We start from the raw sequence: 14,134 nt of genomic DNA, 5'->3' as shown, positions 1-14,134 counted from the left end.
ACAGTTCAGACTATGACAGAGTGAAGAAGTCTATTTTAGTGCAAACTCAAGACCTTTAAGCTTGCACCCACAGTGTCCACATAGAGGAGATACAGTGCAGCACTTTGGTGTGCGCTAATTTACCCCCACTTAGTCCAAACTGCAAGGCAGTGTAGATATGCCCCTAAGTGTAGTTTTGATCATCCTATTATAAAAAGGCAGGTTGAATATTATATTAAATGCTATGCATGTCTTGTAGAGTTGGTGCTGAGTTTCTGCTTCCAGTCTTCACCCCAAAACAATGATGGTGGTGGCTATAGTGACATTAATAGCACAAAGGACTAATAGAGGACCCATTGAATGGGTGTATCAATGACTAAGGTACCTACTCATGTCCCTCTGCTGGAAAGCAATCCACTTGTGGAGATTTAAGCCTGTGTGGAGACCCAATGAAGACAATGGTGTGGTCGACGTGTGTGGATCATTTAGCAGGTTTAGGAGTCTAGGGGCAGCTCCAGTTTGCACAAGTTGGCTATGGTCCCCAAAAGATGACCTACTGAGTATGGTTTGCCAGAGCATGCCACACTTTACCTATTCCTGCTCTCCACTATTCCCTATCCCCTGCACAAAGAGCTGCGGGAAGGGAACCGTAGGACTTGGCTACACCAATTCTATGTCCAGTGTGTCCAACTCTATGTCCTGAATGCCAGGGTATTCCCCAGTAGGCAACTTGTGGATGGTTTCTCTTTAAGTGGTGCAAAAGGAACAGAACAGGACAGAGAATGTGCCCCAAAGTGCTGACTGAGTTTTTTGAAGCAATGTGTTTGTTGCTCAGGCTGAAAAGGGTAGACACCGCTGCGGTATGATGTCTTGCAATATCACCACTGAAATCCTCTATGTAAATTCCAAGGCAAGCCTTCAGATTTTAATTCAAAATGTCCTAAAACTTTTAAAATATCAATGCCATAAGAAAAGTTTTGGATTCTGCATATTTTTAAGAGGTGCTAGTGTAATATTATTATGATACTTAGTGCAGATAGGATGATGGGGAAGAAGGTTCATTTTAGATCTTGAGATGTAAACTCTAATAGTTTTTCTTCAGTTTAAAGTGTTGCTGATAAGGATTCTTGGCCTATAACATTAAGCTGTAAATGTCATACAAAGGACCTGATCTTGAGAGATTATCCCATTAACTTAAATATGTACTGCAAGTGTTCAGCACTTTTCAGGATCAGGCCCAAGTAGATCAAAATTTACTTTACCTGTATTTTTACCTTTAAACCATGTAGTAGTAGTAGTAGTAGTAATCTCTTCTTATTCCTTTTCCTCCCTGAAAGGAGAGATGCAAATACAGTGAGAGGGTTTATGGTACTTTACATCTTGGACAGACGTATACCAAGCTATAGTTATACAAATCTTTATTTCCTACTATTTAGAGGGCTGTCCCCTTGAGGATTCATATTATTATGTGATATCAATGAACAAACATCAAAATGTAATAAAACCTTGTTCCAATTTGCAATACTGGGTAGAGTAATTTTTCCTGCTACATTCTGTAATTATCTATTAAAGCTGCATAGTGTAGCCTGTAGGTAGGAACTTATCTACCCAAGTAAGTATTCAGCTTTTCCATCACTTTGATAAAGAGAGATCAGTGTGAAAAGTAATGCTATGCTAATTTATTTGTTACCCATAGAACTCCAGTGCTTCTGAACCATTGTACTAAGGCGGCTGGGAGAGGTGGGAGGAGGAGAATATGTTGTGTTAAGTTAAATAGGTTGTTAACTATGGTACTCTGGTACTTTGTACACCATGTGTGAGCCAAATTAGCTAATAAGCTAAATAAATCAAAAAATGAAAGTTATCTTTCATTAAAATCACAGAAATTTTTTCCAGTTAAGTTTAAAGTGAAAATACCTGTGATAATGGTGTTTCTGTGATCAATGAAGCTACATTAAAACAAGCAGCTTTGCAAACCAAGGCTCACTAAAATGTTGACGGACCATTCTGCTTATACGTTATTTCAGAAAAGATTGGGGTAGGTGTATTACCCCCCTGAAAGGCAAGTAAATTGTAGCAGCCTTGGCGTTGCACCTTATGTGTCTGTTTTCACTATAGTCAAAGAGCTCCATCTGCTGGTGGAGGTACCGGCTAGCTCTCAATAAACTAGTATCAAAAAGCATGTATAGTTATTTGTTCACACTAGGGTGGTGAAGCTCATTGGGCCTGAACTTGGTCCTTATGAACTGGTTTGCATTTCCATACTAGGATGGAGGCCCTTTTTCAGAAGTAGAGTCTAATTCAATTATAAATCGGTTCAACCTAGTCCCAGTTCACAAAGATACTTCTTTGGTGTTTTTTGTCTGTGAATATGGGTTCAATATGGGTGAATATGGGATCAGTCCATATAAAATAGTGTGTCCCATGCAGGGCCAGCTCCAGCTTTTTTTCTGCCCCAAGCAAAGAAGAAAAAAAAAAGATAAAGCAGCGATCCGCGGCACTTCGGCAGCAGCTCTACCATGCCACCTCATTCTTTGGTGGCAAATCGGTGGCCGGTCCTTCCCTCTGAGAGGGACTGAGGGACCCACCGCCAAATTGCTGCCGAAGACCCAGATGAACTGCCCCTTTCCATTGGCCGCCCCAAGCACCTGCTTCCTGCGCTGGTGCCTGGAGCTGGCCCTGGTCCCATGAATGTCCCTCTCTACTTGTCATTTTGGCAAACTATTGCTTTCTTCCCTCATTGTCTAAATGGACATCTGCTATAGCGTTAGACATCTCCTGTTGGAAGAGCAAGGCCACGGTATGAATTAGTCAGTAAAAAGTGCTTGTTGTATGCTTACTTTCTGGAACTCTCTGACACACCTGAGCTCTGTCAGCCTGGGTGCTAGGCAACCTGTCAGTCCTGAGCTTGCCTTGTTCTAGTACATATCGGTGGCAAGGGTCATGGCCTAGCATTCAGGAATCAGTCTGTTGCTGTCTTTCTGTCTTGTCTCTTTAGATTGTAAATTTCTCAGCACAGAGACTGTCTCTTATTAGGTGATTGTACAGTGCCCAGCACAACCGGGTACTGTCTCAGCTGGGACCTCTGAGTGCTATTGTAATAACATTAATAAATAAGGCCCTACCAAAATTACACTAAAAATCTACAGACTGCAATAGAGAAAAATCCTTCCTACCTTTGGTTACCTGATGTTCAGCAAGTGACTCAAAGTACCTCCTATTCTCTGTCTGTGGCACATAATAGTCTAGTCTCCTGTGGGCTGTAATGCTTCAGTCTAATTTCAGTTGTTGGGTTTAGTGTGCGGGTGCCAGGTGATGTGGCTGGCCTGTGATATACAGGAAGTCAGGCTGCCTGATCTGATGGTTCCTTCTGGCCTTAAACTCTCTGATTGTGTTAAACTATTGATTAATAAAGGATCACACAAAGCCTGGGAACCTTTGCTGGCCTTGTTCCATAATGTGTTAAGACTAACTGGGTTGGAACTGCTGACTTCCCCATGTTAGAATTACAAGGGAAAAAATGGCAGAGCCCACAACTCTGGCATGCCTCCACTCTGGAAATACACCACAGTGCATCTGTGACTTCCTCCTAGGCAAGGCCCAACTCTGTTTGCTTTCTTTTCTACTGCCACCGATTGCAAATTTCTGCTGTCTGGTTGTTTATGCTCTTGAGGGGAATGTGGGTTTATATTTTGTTTCTCATTATTTTCAGTTAACAATCCCCAAGGTCTTCAGGCCTGAGCCTACAAACTGAACTTCATTATTATAATCATCAACCCATCATGATAAGAGGACAAGTTGCCCTTCATTTATTTTAGCTGGTTAAATAGGCATAAACTCAGGGAACCTGTATTGCTGTTTGTTCTCTGTTCAATTAGTCTGGAGTGGCACAGCAATCCATTCTTCACATGTATTTTCTATACTGAGTAGAACGCAGATTCAAGGAGAACACAGGCTGGATAAATAGTATATTTATTTTAAAAAATATTAAAAATGTACACACATTTAATCTATGGGCAATAATTTTATGTCATCCCACAGCAGATCAGCTCAGCGACAGAAAGAATTAATCACCACCAGTTTTACATGTAAAGAGACATTCATAATCCAGGTCTACTCTGACTGATCATCCACTATCCACCTTGGCAAACAAAACCAAACAGTTCCTCCCACCTACTCTGATGGGCCCTTTGCTTGATTGGATCCAGTGTTCCCTTCCACACCATCTGTACTCGTATTGTGGATGCCAGACTATTGGATTAATGGAAACATTGATTCCATAGCAGAAGATCCTATAAAACTGATGGGATCAAAAAGTTCTGGCAACGACACTTTTTTTGTTTTTGTTTTTTTTTAAACAACCCCAGAACATTCAGGATCCTAGAATCACCATTTGTGCTTTCTTTTGCATTCCTTTCAGTTTTTGAAAGCAACAATGCTTTTTTTAATCTCCAGGTCAGAGTAAGCAATCTGTATAATGCCTACGTAATCCACTCTAGGGGAGTATGTGTCTTTGTTCCCCTCTAGTGGCTAGTGCACATGGGGATTAAATTAGTCTGCTACAGCTGCCAGTGAGGGGATATTGTCTCCTTTAATTCCAGAAGTAGTGACTCACACTTTTAGCTGTCAGCCCAAGGGCGGGTCCGTTAAATCTACTTCCATCCTGTTTCCTGAGTTAACTTTGTACAGGCCCATTCCCAGGATGATCCAGTCTCTTCTATTGCTCTTTTCCAATTTTTTTTAAAGTCCTCCCAAAAAATATTAAACAAAAAATATATGTGGCAACACTCATCACTGATGCTTTTCCCGATTACTGCCCTGAGCGCCTGAGGCAGAGTGCCACAAAAGTTGGTCTGCCATGGAGAATGTCTAGCCTTGCCAGATTCACCACCCTCAGGGCATCGCCTTAATTAGTTATACAGCTTGAATTCCTTATCCTAATCCACGTTAGCAAGAAACAACCCTCCAGTTCCCTCTACCACCCATCTCTCCCTGCTCCCCAGCCACAAAATAAAGCGGAACACTGATAGACTTTTCCCCTTCCCTAGAACAGAACTAAAGTAAATGGAAGCTGTTTTAAAAAGTATGTAAAGCAGAGATGAAAGTAAGCTGGTACACCCCGGTATGGCATACTGGCAAGAGCCAGTACGCTGTACTGGACTGGCTTCCCAAGGCGGCAATTTAAAGGGTCCAGGGCTCTGCTGCAGTAGCGGTGGCTGGGAGCCCCTTGCCCTTTAAATCACCGCCAGAGCCCAGCCGCCGCCACTACCCCAGGGCTCCTGCAGCGGGGCTCAGGTGGTGATTTAAAGGGCTCGGGGCAGTAGTGGCGGCCGGAGCCCTGGACCCTTTAAATCACCCCATGAGCCCCGCTGCCAGAGCCCTGGGGCAGCAGCAGCAGCAAGGCTCTGGTGGCAATTTAAAGGGCCCAGGGCTCCAGCCATCACTATTGCTCTGGGCCCGTTAAATCTATGCCAGAGCACCGCTGCTGGAGCCGGTGGAGATTTAAAGGGCCTGGGGTGGTAGCGGTGGCAGGAGCCCTGGGCCCCGCCACCAGAGCCCTGGGGTAGCAGCGGCAGCTGGGACCCCCAGGGCTCCGTTGGCAATTTAAAGGGCCTGGGGCTCTGCTGCAGTAGTGGCGGCCGGAGCCCCGGGCCCTTTAAATGGCCCTGCGCCCCAGAGCTCCCAGCCACCTCTGCAGCTGGTAGCTCCAGCAGTGATTTAAAGGGCACAGGGCTCCCAGCTACCACTACTGCAGCCGGAGCCTGGGGCCCTTTAAATCTCGATTTAAAGGGCCTGGGGCTCTAAAGGCCCTGCCCCTTCCAGTTGAGGCCCCGCCCCCTGCTCAGGACTCCGGAGTACTGGTAAATCCTTAAAGTTACTTTCACCCCTGGTGTAAACCCACACATTTTGTGAAATATTTCTGTGTGATCTCACTTGAGATTCACTCTCAGCATCCTGCATTTCCACATGCTCTCTGACATGAGTCTGAGCACCAGGGATCCCACAACTAAATAAAGAGATGTCTACACTGCAATGACATGGTATTGCTGCACTATGTGTAGACATACCAAATTAGCTTTAATCTAGGTAGCTTGGGTACCAATAGCAGTGAAGCTGCAGCAGCATGGACTTCAGCACGAGCTAGCAACCCCGCTCAGGGTACCAAGTGGGCTTGTACTATCTGTGCTGAAGCCTGTGCTGCTGCAGCTTCCCTGCTATCAGTATTCAAGCTAGCTAGAATTAAAGCTAGCTCAGGCATGTCTACACATGCTGCAATGTAGATATTCCTAAGGGTCATGTCAAGCAAATGGAATTTACTCCTTCATCTTTGCACGTAGTTTTCAATATATTAGAAGATGCTGAAAACAAGCAGGCAGCCAGAAGTCATTGTCTGGATGTTTTTTGGCAATTGTGGTTTACTGTATACTCTTTTAGGAGGCTATTAGCTAAGAGGAGGGACCAGATTTTGTGCTGTCTTGCCCACTGTGACTGTAACACAGTGTAAATCAATGCAGAATTTGGCCCAAAGTGTATTAATGTGATCTTCAGAGGCATGAGGTGAAGTGCAATGGGTGATGTACTGAGATTCTATAAATGGAAGATAATTATTCATGTATAAATTAGCTTATGAATATTTATGCACGTATGCCTGAATGTGAAATGCATCCAGATTTATATAATACTATACCAGTACACACCACTTTAGCAGAGGTGTAAACAGACAAGTGAGATACAAATGCTTAATTCGTTTAAAAACACGTACACATCTTCTTGGCAGATTTTCCACATTCACTTGAGCACAGTGTTGTGAAAAGCAGCTTTGCAGAGTAAAGTGAACATTTTGTCATTCTAGTTGCTATTTTAAACTAATCTATACTCAGACTCAGAGTTAGAAGGTGCACCATTCAACTGCAGAAAGAAACCTTCTGTCCTTCCCTTTAGCCTCATGTTCTCCTGCCTTTCAGCCCCATGGTTTCAGCTATTTCCAAATTACATACTGGAGGAGTTTTTATGCCAAGAAGCTGACATAGAGGCAAGGAAGAGATGAGGTGAGTTATTCCTTATACAGTATAACTGCTTGTGATTGTCTTCTTACTTCAGACTAATAGGGTAATTTCTGGGCCTGGATTAATTTAGGTGCACTTGCCCGTGTCAAACAATATAAATTGTTACCATTTTCCTTATTCCATGTTTCAGTTACAAAGTGTATGCCCTAGAGCAGTGTTTCCCAAACTTGGGATGCTGCTTGTGTAGGGAAAGACCCTGGCGGGCCGGGCTGGTTTTTTTACCTGCCACATCTGCAGGTCTGGCCGATCGCGGCTCCCACTGGCTGCAGTTCGCTGCTCCAAGCCAATGGCAGCTGCTAGAAGTGATGTACTGACCGCTACTTCCAGCAAACCGTGGCCAGTGGGAGCCACGATCGGCCAAACCTATAGATGTGGCAAGTAAACAAACAAGCGGCATCCCAAGTTTGGGAAACACTGCCATAGAGTACTGTATTTTTTGTCACATGGAAAAGCTATTCTGCAACTGAAAAGATCCTTTCCCCAACCTTAGGGTCATGTCCAAAATAAACAGTCCCTCAAATTCTTCACATCCAACATACACCTCTACCTTGATATAACACTGTCCTCTGGAGCCAAAAAATCTTACCGTGTTATAGGTGAAACGACGTTATATTGAACTTGCTTTGATCCACCTGAGCACACAGCCCCCTCTCCCACCCGTAGTGCTGCTTTACCGGGTTATATCCAAATTTGCTTTATATCGGGTCGTGTTATATCGGGGAGAGGTGTATTAATTTAATTTCACTTATTACCACCACCCTATAGTATCCTCTATTGCACTTATAGAATCATAGAAATATAGGTCTGGAAGGGACCTCAAGAGGTCATCTAGTCCAGCTCCACTCACAATGCAGCAGCAGTAAGTGTATCTAGGCCATCGCTGACAGGTGCTTGTCTAACTTGTTCTTAAAACTTTCAATGACAAGGATTCCACAACCTCCTCAGGTAGCCTATTCCAGTACTTAACTATCCTCATAGTTAGAAAAAATTTCCTAATATCTAACATAAGAACGGCCATATTGGGTCAGACCAAAGGTCCCCAATCCAGTACCCTGTCTGCCAATGCCAGGTGTCCTGCCACCCATCTCCACCCTCTGACAAACAGAGGCTAGGGACACCATTCCTTACCCATCCTGGCTAATAGCCATTAATGGACTTAGCCTCCATTAATTTATCTAGTTCTCTTTTAAGCCCTATTGTAGACAGCCTTCATAACCTCCTCAAGCAAGGAGTTCCACAGGTTGACTGTGTGCTGTGTGAAGAACTTCCTTTTATTTGTTTTAGACTTGCTGCCCATTCATTTCATTTGGTGGCCACTAGTTCTTATATTATGGGAACAAGTAAATAACTTTTCCTTAATCATTTTCTCCACACCACTCATGATTTTATATACCTCTATCATATCCTCCCTTAGTCTCCTCTTTTCCGAGATGAAAAGTCCTAGCCTCTTTAATCTTTCCTCAGATGGGACCCTCTCCAAACCCCTAATCATTTTAGTTGCCCTTCTCTGAACCTTTTCTAGTGCCAGTATATCTTTTTTAGATGAGGAGACCACATCTGTATGCAGTATTCATAGCTCTCCCTTGCTTCAGATTATGCCCATTACTTCTTGTCTTAGCTTCAGTGGATATAGAGAATAACTGATAACCATCCTCTTTCTAACAGCCTGAATATTATGCTGTCAACTGCCAATGGAGGAGCACCTGTCATATGCAGCACTTTTGCCATGCTGGGCCCATTCCTGAGAGTTGTCAAATGGGATGATGCAGTCATATTCCCCAATTGCCAAATTCTGACATTCCCACCTTGATGCCTACTCTGCCATCTGGTTTTCCAAAAAAATAAAACAAACAAATCAAACATATCCCTGCCCTCCTTCAAAGGACACAACAGCATTTCAATGTATTTCAATACATTGTTTCAGCGTAAGTACTTTGTAACAACGTAATGAAATGCTATGGTCGGTCACTAGCAGACTTGTGCCATCCTGGAGATCACTTTAAGCCCTGTGAAAGTCCAACCCAGAGGTAAACGGTCTCAAAAACCACTGCCCCCAGCTTTCAGATAGGTAGCCCCTCGCCCTTGAAAACATTCTCTATTGTCTTTCAAGATGGTGATGGAAATAGAAAAAACTTCAAGACTCCCAGACATCAATTTTATGAGACACTAAACTAGCTGAGGCAGTTACTCCTTTTGTAACAAGAGAGATTAAACTGGATCAGCAGAGGCACAGACAAGGATGCCTGTGTTCTGCTGCCTATAAATAGGATCACCGCCTTCTAAAAAAATAAACAGCCAGCTGTTACAACTAGACAGCAAAGTCAAGGCAGCAACTGAAAGGAACAGTTGTTTGCTGAATAAATCTGTGCAATCTACTCATGCTTTAATTGGGAAATTCTGTCCAGATTAATTTTAGATGAGAGGTGATAATATTAACATGAGCTCTGAAAGGTAAAAAGGGTAGAACGTGCTCTTCAGGATAAGAAATCATGTAAGTGATTTTTTAAATCTAAAACTAGCATTTTCCTCACAGATTCCACCAACAGTTTTAGCAGAGAGGCCAAGAACTGAATGGACATAGAGAGAGAGGACGGTTGGATGCTAGCCTGGGGCTTGCAGAGCTGGGTTCAATGCCTACACCAGCACAAAGTTCCTGTGTGACCAGTTCCTCACCTGTAAAATGGGGATAATACTTTTCTTTCTCATAGGAGTGTTGTGAGGAGAAATACTTTAAAGATTGTGAAGCACTCAAATACTCCACTAATGAGGGCCATGTAAATACCTTAGACAGACTGAACTATTCTCTTAACCCAAGAGTTTGTCCCTCCAGAACAGGCCTGAGGCAGATTGGTGGAGCAGCATGGAGAAGTCTGCAGCCCCATTACTCACCCGTGTTGTACATGTCTTGTGGAGATATGTTTACCACTGATTTCAGTCTCAGGTGATACATGAGAATGTGCCATTCTTGCCAGGAATAAGGGAAAGCATTACCAGAGTGTAGCGTACTTACTGGAGGAAAGAGAGAGATGCAGCAAGCAACACCTGGTTGTAAAACACCAGCTGCAGCTGCTTGGGTCCACCAAATTTACAGGGCTAGGCCCCAGAAAGGCACATTGTGAGAGTAATTAGCTACAGTTAGTTTGGACCAGGAAGTCACCAGGGTGAGCATAGTTCTTCTGGGAAATGGGCTATTTTTACAGTGTGTATTCCACCACAGTATCACAGTCAACAATCCAGCATCCTTCTAAAGTTCTAAGTTCTCTGTATTAACTACACATTAGAAAAGTTACATTAAAAACATTACTGAGGTAGCAAAGTTAAGCACTCAAAAGTTAGGAAATGTCAGAACTGAGGTTGCCTCTGTAACCAGTGATTTTAACATTCCAGTCATGCAAATCATCCCAACAGGTTTCAATAATACCAATTTATATCAAATTTCCTCATCAATGAAACTGTCTAATTCCACTTCCTTATTTCCCAGTCTCCTAACATTGGTGTATAAACAATTCAATTTCTTCTCTACACATTTCTTTACCATCTCTATTTAACCTCTTCACAACACCCTGAGTTTGAACCACATTTGACCCCTTAGCATGCTCCTTTTGCATGTTTGCTGCTCTACTATTCTCCAACCATTAGATTACAACACCCACCCCCATGTCCGAGATTCAGGCTGCCCATTGGTACAGCCCTCTCTCTCACTGCAAGGTGTCACAACAGCTCTGAGGCTGTAGTACAAGGGTAGGCAACCTATGGCACAGGCGCCGAAGGCGGCACACAAGCTGATTTTCATGGCACTCCCACTGCCTGGATCCTGGCTACCTGTCCGGAGGGCTCTGCATTCTAATTTAATTTTAAATGAAGTTTCTTAAACATTTTGAAACCTTATTAACTTTACACACAACAATAGTTTAGTTATATATTATAGACTTCTAGAAAGTGACCTTCTGAAAACATTAAAATGTATTACTGGCACATAAAACCTTAAATCAGAGTGTGAATAAATGAAAGACTTGGCACAGCACTTCTGAAAGGTTGCCGACCCCTGCTGTAGTACAACCATGCAGCAGCTTAGCTCCACTCCCTGGCTTGTGGTGGGGGAACCCATTCCCTGAGAGTTTCTGTGAGCGAAGCCCCTATAGGGGAGGGAAGCGAAGGTTCAGTCATCCCAGGCACAGTGCACTATGAAAGGGGTATGCAAGAGCAATGCTGATGACTGATATTTGGCCATCACCCCAAGACAGTGCTAACAGCATGCTGAAGTTCAGTGTCTGGCACGATGTGTACAGTAGACCATAGTATTGCACTGAGGGCAAGGATGGGTTAGCTGTAGCCAGGGAGCAACTCCCAAGGTCAGACGCTTCCCCCCATTGGCAGGTGTAGAGGGAGAAAGATCATGTCTCTGCAGCTAGAGTAGCACAAGATTTCTGGCTTTGCAGCATGCTTCATCTGAACCCTCAAGCCTCCCCTCACAACTCTGCAGCGCTGACACAGCAGAACCTGAATAGGAGCAGGGGAAGGCCTGCAGTCCACAGTGACCTCCCCTCAGGTCCTCAGCATTTCCTCTCAGAAATCCATGTGGGAATTAATGTTGCTCCAAACACAGAGCTGCTCAGGGTTGTGCAGCTTCTTGCAACACTATGCAAAATTATCAGTTTGCAAATCTCCATAAAACCTTACACTGATTGCTCTGGGAGGATTCCCCCGAGTAGTTGTGGGGCGGTAGGACTCTATTCCTTAACTTCTCACAGCTGGGCAGTGGGAGAGCCTGCAGTGACTCAGAGGCAGCTTTGATGTGGGGGAACTGGCTCAACAATGGGAACCTAAGTGGTGTGACTTATGGCAGGAAGGAGCCAAGTGGTTGTTGGAGTGAATCGAGGGGGAATACTATAGCATAGCTGTCTGTTACCCTTTAGCTCTGCTTCTTCCCACACCCATCTTTGGGGCAGGTGTATCATTGCCTCCTTACCCCTCGGTGCTTCCTGGGGGCTGGAAACCAGCAAGGGGAGCAGAGAGATTGCTTGCTGGCAGATGAAAGATTTATTGCAGCATAAGTCCTCCTTCTTCCCAGAGCCCAGAGGAGTGAGTGGCCTTCAGCCTGGACTCTACAAATGCATCAGTGGCCTACATATGAGTGCCATAGGAGATGGCACTTGCCATCTGTGCAAACAGCTTCTTCTCTGCTGCTGCGGTAGGGAGAGAGAGTGTCCAGGTGCAGTCTGACTCCTCCATTGCTCTGAGGAAGCTTTGGGATCAGGACCAGAGCTCTCTGGATCCTCAGGCTGTGCAGGTTTGGAGGCATGTTGCTCCTGCCCAGTCCATAGTACCCTTATGTGCTCCCCGAAAAGGGCAGTGTCAACAGGCAGCTCTGCAAGGGGAACATTGTGCCGCTCTATGACCCTATGTACTGAATGCCTCCCTTGCAGATAGTTCACAAAGGGGATGGGAGCTTACTACTGCTACCACCTGAGGCATTTGTTCGGTTCAGTTCAAGTTGTAGAATTAGGTGCTTAGAGGTTGAACCAGATACTTCATGCTCCTAAAAGTGACCTATTACATTTAGACACCCCCTGCCTTAAATTATACAAAGATTGTTTAAAGTTTAGAGCCATAGTAAAGAGACACATTTTAAACACTTCATTGGGCAGGAAAAATCCCTCAATATTTATTTCCTATTTATTTCCAGTGAACTACCTGCCAAATTCCTTTTTCTCAGCGCAGCTGCCAGCCATCTTAGCAAAGTTTCCTGTCATCTCTCTTCTCGCTATGGACACTTGACTGCAGCAGCTCTGCAGATGTCCCAGCTTTGCTCTTTAAAGTACATTCACTGCTTGTTTGGATGGAACTACATGTACCATTGAGTTGCCTCATGAAAACATCTCAGTCTCTGTCTATGGACACAGGCACCAGCAACCAATTCCCCAAGCCAGCATCCCCTTTGCAATAAGGAGGGAACTTAACCTGGGTTGTCTTAGCCATAGTGACTCCTGTAACTCCTCTAGCCCATCACCACTTGACTCTCTCACATTCTGCTAAGTGGCCGATGATCTGGGGGAACAGAAACCCTTTGTTAGAGAAGGAAAATCTCCTCAATGGAACACTCTGTCAATGGCTCCCAGAGGTCTTCCCCATGAAGCCCAACTGTGCATCCCTAGAATTCCCACTGGGGAGCTTTCTGCTCATTCGTCATCCATTGCAATGGCCTCTGACAGTACGAATGTAGGGAGAGGAGGGTCACTGCAGATGGTCCCTTCTACAGCTCCCTTGACAGGAGGAGGTTTGATCTTGTGATGTAAGGCACAGGTCAGAGTCAGGGCTCCTGGGTTCTGTGGCTCTGGAAGGGTGTGTGATCTAGTGGGTGGAGCTGGATTGGTACCGGGATTGGCTTCTGCTTCTGTCAGTGATGCTGTGTGTGACTTAACAGACAGTCACTTTCCCTCTGATCCCCAGATAATGGGGATAATAATGACCAGTCCTGGAAGGCTGGGAGAGGTCATGAATTAGTGTCTCCTCATCTCTAGCACCTTCCACCCAAGCCTCTCAAAGCTATTAGGTTTAGACAAACTTTCTCTCCAAAGCTAACTTCTTGCGCATCTCCACTGGCCAGTGAATTGCACACACAGGGTACAGTCCAGCCCACAAGGTTCTGTCTTGGTGAGAGATCACCCATTCAGATGAGGCCTATTCCTGCAGGCCTCACACAGAACTGCCACTGACAGCTGTCACAACAGTGAATAAGATCAGCAGAATCTAGCTCTGGTATCACAAATTCAGCCCCAGATAAATATACCTTCTCCAGGGTACAGCAACAATAGGGGCTGTAAATGATTTCAGATCCCTGCAGCCTGCAAAGAAAGGACCGGTTCTTCAGTGCAGAACACCATGACCCAGACCACAGGGGCAGCAGGTTGGTCTCTGCCATCAGGACTCTAGTGACAAAACACAAGCCTTGTTAGTCAGAGCTCTGTGCATTGGAGAGGTTTTGCAACTCCTCTGCCCTTATGTGGAGCAGCCATTTTGAAGAGGCTGCTTCCCAAATGGGTCAGACAGACTCTCCAATAGGCCACCAGTCTTGGTTGACACTGACC

The sequence above is a fragment of the Gopherus flavomarginatus genome, chromosome 2 (genome assembly GCF_025201925.1).
Source record: "Gopherus flavomarginatus isolate rGopFla2 chromosome 2, rGopFla2.mat.asm, whole genome shotgun sequence".
Classification (NCBI taxonomy): domain Eukaryota; kingdom Metazoa; phylum Chordata; order Testudines; family Testudinidae; genus Gopherus; species Gopherus flavomarginatus.
This window is presented reverse-complemented; position numbering follows the sequence as displayed.